We start from the raw sequence: 11539 nt of genomic DNA, 5'->3' as shown, positions 1-11539 counted from the left end.
ATATCAAATGTGCCAGTACCTAAAGGGGACTTACAGAAAAAATGGGACAAGTCTATTTAGAAGGATATATAGGGGGAAAGGCTTCAAACTGAAAGAGAATAGGTTTGGATGAGATACTAGGAAAAAATTCTTTACTGTGAGGATGTGAGACACTGGCACAGGTTGCCCAGGAATGTCCTATCCCTCAAGGTGTTTAAGGCCACATTGGCTGGGGCTCTGAGCAACCTGATCTAGTGGAAGGTTTCCCAAACCATGGAAAGGGAGTTGGAACTAGACATCTCCATGGTTCCCTTCCAACCCAAGCCAGTGTATGGTTCTACGATTATTGTTTTGCAGTCACATTCAGGAAAAAAATCTGTCCGAGAAGTAAACAGGTGTTTTGAATTATTTTTTATGTGAACAAAATGGTATCTCTGGTGCTTGACCAGCCTACCTTTGTTTCCCTAAACCAGAGGAATGTGCAGGGGAGTAAGCACGTCTACAGGTTCTGAAAAAGTAACATGTTGTCAATATTTTAGAAAGGATATTCCATGATTTGTACTAGATCCTGAACTGGGTGCAAATTGTTGTATTCAAGATACTATTTTTCTGAGGAATTTTTATGGACAATTCTAAGGAGAAGGTAGACTCTGAAATATATAATAAGGCTCCTCTCCTCCCTCCATGGAAGGGAACTTTACCAAGGAGATGCCAAGAAACTTCTTTCCAGACACAGATCACAGAACCTTTCATTTTGTCCACTTTCTTTGTTTTCTGTAATGGAAATCTAAATAATCACTGAGTTAATTTTAAAGAGAACTCTGACACAAAGCCACCAATTCTACCTACCCTCTCTTCCATTTTTCATTATGCCATTGTGGATGGCAAAGGGGACTTATATGTGATGGCAGTACTTCCTCTGGCAGGAGCTGCAGAGCTACATCATACAGAGCCTCCGCCATGAAAGATGCAGATATAACCTAAAATGTGCTGAGATCCCTCATGATTTATTTAAATCTGAAATTAAAAGTCGGAGCTGTACAGAAATATTTCTCATCATATTTTGCTGAAACTAGGATAATAAAGAAAAATCCTTTGCTCTACTGAGTGCATAGCAAACTAAATATGTCTCTTTTACTAATACAGTTTTAGTTGTCCCACTCTACCTCAATTTTTAAATTAATTCATTTTTTTCATGTACCCTTACTTTTCTCTATAAAACTGGCAAAACCAGATTAGCTTCAAAAAACATTTCCCTTTTAAATAGTTATTTTTCATTTTTAAGGAAAAAATAGAAGCATCTGAAATTATGAACATCACTTGCCACTCAAATACAGTTTTGTGCCAAGTTTTGGTATAAAGAAAATTTTCAGCTGAGTGACAAACTAATAAATATGTAGGCTTACAGTAGCTCTTCTGAGAAACTGAACTTCAAATAGTAACTTTATAATGCTAACAAAAATGTGCTAATTTTTATGCTTATTTTTCTTACTTAGTTTGTTCCTGATGGTTAGGAAGTTGATTGTTCATTTTTCTGCTGCCATTCACACCAGCTGCTATAAAGCAGCTATAAAAATACTCCCAGTGCAGATCTTGACCGTAGATCACTGTACCTAGACCCAGCTGCAGATGGATGGAGCAGCTGGTCCAGAGAGGTGCTGTTCCTGACTCCCACACACACTTGGTCGTGATGCATGAACAGCACAGTTGCTCCCCAGCCACAATTCCCATTCAGTCACAGATTTATGAAGTAATGAGCCGCCTACCAGAAAAAAACAAAACCAGCAGCTCTCCAGCACACTTTAAACAAACACCCAAGAATATTCCATAATTATAAATAACTGCAACTCAGCCATCAGATGAATTGCTAAAACTTTTTTTACATAACTTGTTAAATGGGAAGCAGAGTAGAGCAAGGAAAGAAGGAAATATGCCTATGTTGGGAGATAGCAACATAAAAATTGGTAATTATTTTCAGGATATTTTCTCTTTTTTTAACAGCAATGTGATGGTTGATGGGGCTGTTTTGCAATGATTTATTAATATTTCATGTAGCCTAGCTATTTAATAATTATAATGTGAACATCCCAGCTTATCCTGACTTCAGCTATAAGAGAATCGCAAAGAATGGTGAGAGATAAGATATGGATTCTGCAGTAAATGCCAATATACTGCAAGAGGAAAATAAGCAGTCTACATTTTGTGAGGATGCAAAGTCCTGGCTCCAAAGCAATTAACATTGTTTTTCACTAGCTTGGGTATAAGGGGCCATCAAGGATTAGTGGCTAAATGAAAATAGTCTCTCTAGAAGGGACGTGGGAATTTCTTGTGAGGTGTTCCTACATAGTCCCTTTTTGTGGCGTGTATGCAAAACACACCTGTGCAATCCACAGTTTGAGATGATGGGGGTTTTGGTAAGGAGGGCATGGAGGGGCTTGCTGTTCTAAAATTTTTTTCCTCTTGCTGTTTTGCTTCCAGTTTTAAATGATTAATTCAAGAAAAATAGCAGCTGCTGAAGCGGTGATGTTTTCAAGTTCTTGGGCAGAGTATCTCCCAGCTGTATCCTGATACTGCATCATGCTGGTGGAGGATACACTTCTCTCCTCATATCTAATTCTAGGGTTTCCACGTAAAGACAGCCCAGGGACAGAAGAAACCCAGTGCATAGTCTGAGCTCAGCCTTGACCTGGACACTGCAGTTCCCAGAGGTGTGCCGTGGTGCAGATACTGCTTGCTTTCATCAGCCACCATAGCCTTGAGTAGACAAGAACTACACTTGCCCATTCAGTTTGATCTGATGGATGAGTGCAGTGAATCTGTAGAAAAATAACTGTACATTACACATTAGACAAATACCAGAAATAAGCGCCTGAGAGAGTTTTAAAACACTTATTTTGTAAAAATATTTACATAACAATTATGTACCCTGCAGTACATCTTTCAGAAACTTAATGTTACTTGACTTTGCTTAGTATTATTTAGTGCTGCTACGAAATATACTCACAGCTCTAAAGAACCCTACCTCCTGTGTACTGTTTGTTCCTGCAGAAGCAATACTGAGCTGTGTTATTTATTTTGTTTTCTGCCAATTTTTCTTGAAAAAAACACCACTAATCTTAAGGCTTAAAAACAGTACAGTAACAGTACAGGCTAATTTTATTTGATGTTAATTACCTTTGAAAGGGTAGGTTCAATCTTTTATGTCTCTCTTCTTCAATGAGCATAAGTAATTCAATGACTGGTCCTGTATCAGCAGGGAAATGGCTACATTATCTAATAGCCCTCTTCCATCTCTAACTTATAAGATCCTATCAATGTCAATAGTTGAATTGTATAACAAGGCTAATGTATTTACAGAAAACCAATATAATGGAAATAATAAAATCTAGACTGAGCAACTCTCCAATTTTAGTAAGATAATATGTTGATTTTTTTTTTTTTTACCAGACCAAGATTTTCTTTTTTCTTCTCAATAGTTCTCCTCATTGACTTTGTCCTCTTTTTTTTTTTTTTTTTTTTTTTTTTTTTTTTTTTTTTTCTCTGAGACCTCCTATATGAATGGAATCCCAGAAGAAATTAACCATAGCCATATATAAACTGATTAGTTAAGAAATGCATGACAGCAAGGGCTTGTATGCACAGAGACTGAAGGGAATTTGGGACAGAAGTCCAAACTGTGACCTTCCCAGGTACTAACATTTAGGAAATGAGAGTATGCACTACCCTAGAGAGACCTGGAATGAAGTTCTCTGACCTTTGCCTTCTCCTACAGAATTAATTGTCCTTGCTCATTCCATTAACACTTCATTTCACTGAGGTCTAGCCAATGCAGTAGCAGAGGAAACATAAGGGTTTTAAAGCTGGGGCTTATAGGCAGCTTGGGCTACCTGTACCTAGGCAGAAGACAGCTAATTCATTAAGGTTAATGAATTAACATTAAGGCTAATCCATTCTCCAATTTCTCCTCACACTACAATAGAGTTGTAACACGTTCATTTTAGAGGTAACAATTGGAAAAGTCTACTTTTTGTAGCACTCATGAAAAGTGTACTCTTTGATATAAGGAAGTCCCATCAATAACTTAACATGGTCATACAGAACTGTAAAACACAAACAAATACAGAGATCCCTTCTTTGCTTGCTGGGAAGTTTAATTTTATTTCCAACAAGAATGGTTGCTGAGCAAAAATTGTATTTCTAAAGTACACTTCCAATATCAAGATGTGAATGAAATCTAAAATATGATAAAAAATTCAGTTTGCTGTCCTGTGGCCTCTCTGTTCTCAAACACAGTGAAACATATCTGTCCACAAACACAACATATTTCATTTGTTTGTTTTCTGAAGTGTTAGCTCAAACTCTGTGACTTTTTCCATAGTTTCATGTGCTGCTCTGAGTGCTAAAATGAACTTCAGCATAATTTTCTGTGAACATCTTTTGGATTTATTTTAGAGACATGAATTTCAGAGGCATTTATTTTAGAGGCATTTCCTCTGGAGTAATTTGCTCCAGAGGAAAGCTTGTTAGCAATATGGCATTTCTGAACCTGCCTTCCCATAGCGCCTGAGCAGTGTGTGTGCTGTGCTTTTTGGGGTGCAGTGTCATTTTCCATTGCCTCTGAAGAATGCCTTTTTGTGCTATAGTGGCTCACCTGCATAATAATAGGAAATTGCTATATAATCATTAAGCTATCAATATCTGGTAAAGTAAACCTGAAATAAGGAAAAACAGATGTTGTTTTCTGTGTTTAATGAAAAAGGTTTATGCATCCTCATGCTGCATTGTCTGATCTTTCTTGGGTTTGGACCTTATGTACCAGACAGAGGTATTTGCCACATAATCCATGTATTTGAATGCTGTTTACAGATTACCCAGAATACACCTGGAAAAGCAAAACAGCAGGCCCTGGAAACTGTGCTGATGAGCATAACCTTTGAGGAAAGGGAAGCAGGACGCCTAAGAGCTGCAGATCCTAGAATGCAACTGCTCACATGCCCTGTCATCCCCTGGAGGCATATGAAAACTTCTACCCTTAACAAGAAGCCAGAACATTTCACTTTCTTCAAAATTTCACAGCTAGGTGAAGAGGAATAAATATCACCCCATCACCAGTGCACTTTAATTATTTCATTCTGCTGTGGGAACAAAAATGGATCATTAAAAGTTTTCCAGACAGAAACAGTTTCTGACACATCCAGAGTGAATGGCAGCTCTTCATGGTTGAATACAATAAGTACTTAACTTAAAGGGCTGATAGTAAATGTGAAATGGTGGGATGATTTCTGCATAAACAGGGAGCACAAGCTAAAACTTTTTTCAGAGAGGGCAAATCACCTTAGAAATAGCACTGATATGGCCATAAATCAAGATGCAAAGATCTCTTTAAAGGTATTTGACCCCATTTTAGTAGTATAATTCAGGTGATTTCCCTCTTAAGGCAGATTTTATAGCCTCATTGAAATAATTCTCCTATGGCAATCAAGGCTTCAACAGGGCCATTATTCTCTGTGTGTGACCCAGTCACCGCTGGAGGGAGGGTATTACCCCAAAGAGGCAGGAATAGCAGCAAGAATAGAAGCTGCCGCAACCTTACTTCAGCACTGAGTGTTACTCTAGTGCAGGAGGGCACTGCTATGATTTCCAGCATTAAGCTGCAAAGTCATATAGATATGCTAAAATTAGTGCCTTTGCTATCAGAACTCTGTTGAAAACCACACCTCCACCCTCTCCCTTATTGTCCTATAGGAAACCAACACCTTTCCTCTCAGGGGAAGTCTATCTACATGACTTTGACCCTCCTTATGTTGAGTCAGATCAAAGGTTCATCCAGTTTAGCAACTTCACTTACAGTGAGCAGCCATGGACACTCAGGAAAGAATAAAAGGAAGTCACGTGTAGAGGGATCCCTGCCCTGCTATACACCTCTAGTTTCTGATAATCTAGCTGTACTGACTTTCATTGAATGAAATACACAACTTCTTTCTGTTGTAATGCAAAGTAATAGTTTTTATTTTCAGCTTTTTGTTTGCTTGCTTGTTTTTAATCTGCTGACAGCCAATTTCACTGTTTTCCTTCATTGTTCATCTTTACCTGTCCACAGGTACAAGGTACAACCATGCCAGTTGCTCTAATTAAAGATACAATTCCTGCAAACTTTGGTCTGCCATTGGCTGCTTTCTAGTTTTTGTGTTCTAAGATTCATCATTAGATGAATCTATCCCATATGTATAAGTCAAAAAATCCATGGTTTTATACACCTTATCATATTTTCTTCCAACTGCTCTTCTCTGGTTGAAGAGTCCAGGTTGAGCCTCAATTCTAATGTAAATGAGAAGAAGGGTTTACTGGTATAGCAGTTGAGACTCTTTGTCAAGTTAGTCAAGAACACTTCAACAAAGTACTTATTCTTGGAAAATGTCAGTTTGTAGAAATTTAGTATTTTTCCAGGAACATTCCAGTCTTGAAAATTCTTTAGTAAGAGGTTTCTCTAGTCAGGTAGGTTTTCTGGCCAAACTGAAAGCAGAAACAAGGGAATAACTGCACGACCATTAGCTGCTGAGATATAACAACATGGAAATGTAAACATCATTCAACCTATCTTCAGAACCACAGTAGTTATACAAAGTTAAAGAAATGATCACTGGATTAAGTAATTTGCATTTAATCCAGGTGAAAGAAGGAACCAGCAGGATGGTATAATGAACCAACAAATTTTCACACTTCTGGTATTACTCTAAACAGTCTGACACAATGCTCTTTCACCCTACAGCTCTTTTACCAAAGCTAGCAACATAAAGAGCCCTCAAATTGTAAAGTAAAAATAACTTATTATCCATTTTCATGTAGTTCTACACAAACTGTGTGTTGCTGCCCAAGAAACACAAAATTGCTCTGAAATTATAACAGAAAGGAAAATCACTCACCAGAACTGTGGAACTTGCCTTTGTCACTGAATAGTGGCTTAAGCTGCATGTGGACACCAGGCTCCATCTTTGGTGAAATTTGCTCCAGTATTTTACTTTTAAATAGAGCAGTGTAAGAACAAATTCATCATTTCCCATTTGGGAAGCTAAAGATGAAGGCATCTAAGGGTCATTTCTGGTGAAAGGCAGTTTTTGGATGGTATACCACAGTTCTCAGATACTCCGCATATTGATGCTTGTTTTGTATGAAGTCAGCTGTAGTGCTAGTGAGCATCAAGAATGTCATAGCCAATGTTTCATTTCTTGGCTCAGTTAACAATTGCAGAGTAGATGCTGCTGACTGTGAAAAGTAGGGAGTGAAATATTTGTGCATGGAACTCAGTCCTGAGTTTAAAGCTTTAAAAAGTTTCAAGATTTTCTTCTTTTGCCAAGTTTAATACTGATATTATTTCCAAAGTAACAACCAAGTCTGATCCTTCCAAGTGTTCAATGTCCTCAGCAGCAGCTGAATTCCACATTAAACTGGTGTGTGTGCATATAGTGCCAACCAGAGCAATGCAAAGATACCACCTAGAGTTGTACAGCAATATTAACAGTGCTGCAGCTCCTAACAGCCAGGCAGACTGATACATCTCTTTCAGCCCTGGATGTGATGTGGGTAACTCCAGAGCAATAGGTAATTTCTTTGACCCGCCATCCTGAAGGTATAGTGAAAAAGTATGTTTTGAAAAAGCACCTCTTTTATTTTTTGGCTCCATGTAATTCTCTTTCAGATTGGAATAGCTTTCTTTCCCATTCTACTGCTAGAAAGCAAGTGAGCTTTCAGTGAAGCTGAACAAAAGTGGAAAAAAATCAGTGAAGAATCAGTGTTCTTTACTATTTAAGCACCGTGTATGAATACAGCTCGGAACAAATGTACCTCTGCTGACAGGTGGAAGATATAGACTTACTTGTGTTGATATAGCTGTATGAGAAAGGAGCTAAATTATCACTTTTCCTTACCATTCAGTATCCATGCTGGGAAGAGAGCTTATTATCTCTATGACAATTACTCTCCTGTGCATTGCAATATGGAGAGTAGTTCAGCTAAAGCATGTTGTCTCTGCTGAACTAAAAATGACAAATTTCACAAACTCACATTCAATGTCAGCTTCTCCTTTGTTCTTCAATTTTTGTGATCTACAAGATTAATCTCTTGGTTAAATCACTTAACAGCTACAGTACTTACAGCTTTATTGTTTTTACATTATCCAGCACATCAAAACCCAAGCCAAAACACAATCACCCAGGCCAAATTTTTGAATGGGTGTGTCTAGGAACAAGTTTTTCTTTGTGAATAAGGAAGCAGTTATATAAGGTTTTGATTAAGAGTGTATACTGTATAACCAGTGACAAAAATATTAATTTTGTATTGATGCTTTGAGCAAAATGTTTCCTGTCCTGTGCTGTATTGTTGACTAAAGTGGGGAATATGGTTTGTACTCTTATTTTACCTACACCATGTTTTGGTGTCCATAGTTTTCCGTGTTGCCATGGGTTCACAAAAATCCAGGGTCAGGGGAAGAATGCTCCAGAATGATTAATATTACAAATATACCCTGAAAAACTGTCAAAGGTAAAAAATTAATGGTACATATAATAAAAAACCCTAAACCCCTCCAGAAAACAAACAAGAGAACAAGCAAACAAAAAAAAAAAAAAAAATAAAAGGAAAGAACTATGTAAAATTATTTTTATCAGAACTTTGTAAAATGCTTTTATATCACTAAAAATATTTCTTCAACCTGCTGAAAAGACCCAGTTCTTCAAGACCCAGAGATTTAAGGATTTTTTTTTTTGAGGATAATACAAGTGATTTTCACTATGACATACATAAAACACTCATAATTCCAGTCATAATTCAATTTTCTCAGTCTAATTAAAAAATTTGTATCTGTATTCTGAAATCAGATGCTTCCATAGAATTAGAGGCTTTGCAAAAGGCCAGGTAGATTAGATTTCCCAGATTTTCTTTGTCTCAAAAATCCGATATCTTCCCAAAGCAAGTGAACAAGCTAGTACATAAAAATTACCTTAAACTGACTTTTTTTGTTCTGTTTTTAATTGCATTTTGCTGTGCTTTCTTTTGAAGCTTTTCCGATAATCTCACCTGCATTTAAGAGACTGGCAGCCCCAGCACTGCCTGCAGCTGCCAGATGGAGAAGAGTCCTGGCCCAAGCCCTCTCTCTGCCCCAGACTTCTTCAGAGATATTGCATTATTTTATGTCTGTGACTCCAGTGGTTATCTCTGAAATGGAGCTGCCCTTCCTTTAAACAAAGCTGTGAGGAGATTTACAGCAGTGGTCAGTCGCACCTTCAAGCCCCCCCCCCCCCCCCCCAGAAATAGCTGCACGCCGAATTTTGGATGCACACCCCCAGCTTCCTCATGGGCTCTGTGCAGCTTTACAGACACTCTAGCAAGCACGAGAGCACCAGGCAACTTGCCTTCTCAGGAAACATGTCTTTGTGTGAGTGCTCATGGGGCCCCTAATCAGGTACCAACCAGTCTGATAAAGGTTCTGGATGGCCCTTTGGGAAGGAAACACGACTGGTTTCTTCCTATTCTGCAGAAGAACACGCTGATGCCTCCTGATTGCACACGCTTCCGGCTATTGCCTTTGCAAAAGAAGGTAAAACGTGAAATTCAAGGCACTTCTGCCTTAGAAGAGACACAAAAGAAGCAGAAGGAATAAATGTAGCAAATGTAGCTGTAGGGGATAAAGCTATCATCCTTCCACTAAACATGTCTGCAGAAAAACTCTTGAGATAAGCTTTATTATCTTTCTATAGACACCTTGCTAACACAGGTGGGAGGCACTTAGGTAACTAGCAGATGAAGGGTTTGCTCAAGGTCAAGCAGAGTCTGTCAAAGTCATTGTCTAACCCAGTGAAAAAATATATATTGAAAACCTCCCACAGAAAAAAAACTCCTTTTCTCTTTTCAAAATGCAAATTTCTTCAGAGAATGTATTTTTTCTTTTTTGTTCAGTTTTTCCACACAAGTCATCAACAAATGTTTGATTTTTTAATTGTGATTTTTTAAGACCCCACATTTTTCATGTCTTTCCAGTGTTTTCTGTGGACAATATTGCATCGCTCTTAGCTGGAGTCGGTGCCAGTTGTGGAATCTGGAAGTACTGATTTCCAGACCCTTGTACTTATGTATTTCATTTTATGTTTCAGTATTTCAGAAATACTATGGTTAAAAAAAAAAAAAATAAAAGAAAAAAAAATAAAGAAAGCAAAGGAAAAAAGAGAAAAGAAAAGAAAGAAAACTCCCAAACTACAGCTTCAAGTGATCTGCATAAAGCAAACAGAAATGTAGATGCTGGATTTTGTCCAGGACTCCTGGTTTCCTGCGACACTTACAAGACAAAAGTTAGGGCAGCATGCTGCAAAAAGATACCACGCTTTTCCAGCACTGATAGGCTTTCCACATCTGCAATGCCACAGCTATAGAATTAGTTTTCAGACCCAAATTATCTCTCTTGCAGGCTGTACTGTTTGAGTTTGCAGTGCCATAAATCAAGGCTATAGTCTGGCAATCGGGAAAGAGCTTTTAAATAAATATTTTTAAAAATCTATTCCTTTTTAAAAAAGTAATTCCAAATAACTTTTTAATATTTTTGATACTTCATTTGGTAGTTTGGGTTTTTTTTCTCCTTCCCCTATTACTTTTTTGTAGCAAGCAGGGTGTTCATTCTATGGGAGCTGCTGGAACAGGGCCTATAGGGAAAAGACAAGCATGCCTTCAGAGATGACATTTTTAATTAATAGCTGAGGATATTCTAGGAGCAAAGATAGGCTAGAATGAAAATCTGGATTTAAATGTTGTAGAACTGGGACCAGCTCATGCAAAAACTTCAGGTACAGAACCTTCAGAAGCAGGTCAACCAAAACAGAAGAAATGAATTCAAATCTGATTTGAGACAGGTCTAAAATAAGTACATTGATCTTACATCTCATTCCTTGACCCTTGTCTTTCTTATCCCCATATTAATGGCCAGACAGTATTTGTGTTCTTTTTCATTGATTTTAATTTTTTCTTGTGTAAACAAAAAAAAAAAAAAAAAAAAAAAAAAAAAAAAAAAAAAAAAAAAGAAGGGTTTCTTGGGAGAAGAAAAATATATGTGTATTTTAGGGAGGGGCCTCCTGCTTTTGTGAGGAATCACAGAAAAAGAAAATTTTTATCAGAGTTGGAAACCTGAACATGAGTGCCAGCAGGAATGCAGTTGAAGTGCTACAGCACCATCTCCTGGAAGTCAGACATTTCTGAATTTCCAGACCTGATTTAATGCACAGTCACGCAGAGAGATGAAATTTACCTTGGCATTAATTTAATAAATTTCCCTTCAAAAAAATGTTTTAACAAAACGTGGAGCTAGTAAAAAAGATTCCCATGACCTATAATATTTTCAGGAAAACTTTTCTGTATAGGCGTTTACTGCCATCAGACAGTACTTAGTCCTTAAATTCAAGGTTTTGAGGCTAAATCATGAGAAAAGGAAGTAATAAAATTTTACAGTAAATTTGGTTGGTGATTGTCCTTCAACTAATAATTATTAGGCTAGTTTTTAGTAATTTATTGTGAGATAATA

This window comes from Vidua macroura, chromosome 3 (assembly GCF_024509145.1).
Source record: "Vidua macroura isolate BioBank_ID:100142 chromosome 3, ASM2450914v1, whole genome shotgun sequence".
NCBI classification, from domain to species: Eukaryota; Metazoa; Chordata; class Aves; order Passeriformes; family Viduidae; genus Vidua; species Vidua macroura.
This window is presented reverse-complemented; position numbering follows the sequence as displayed.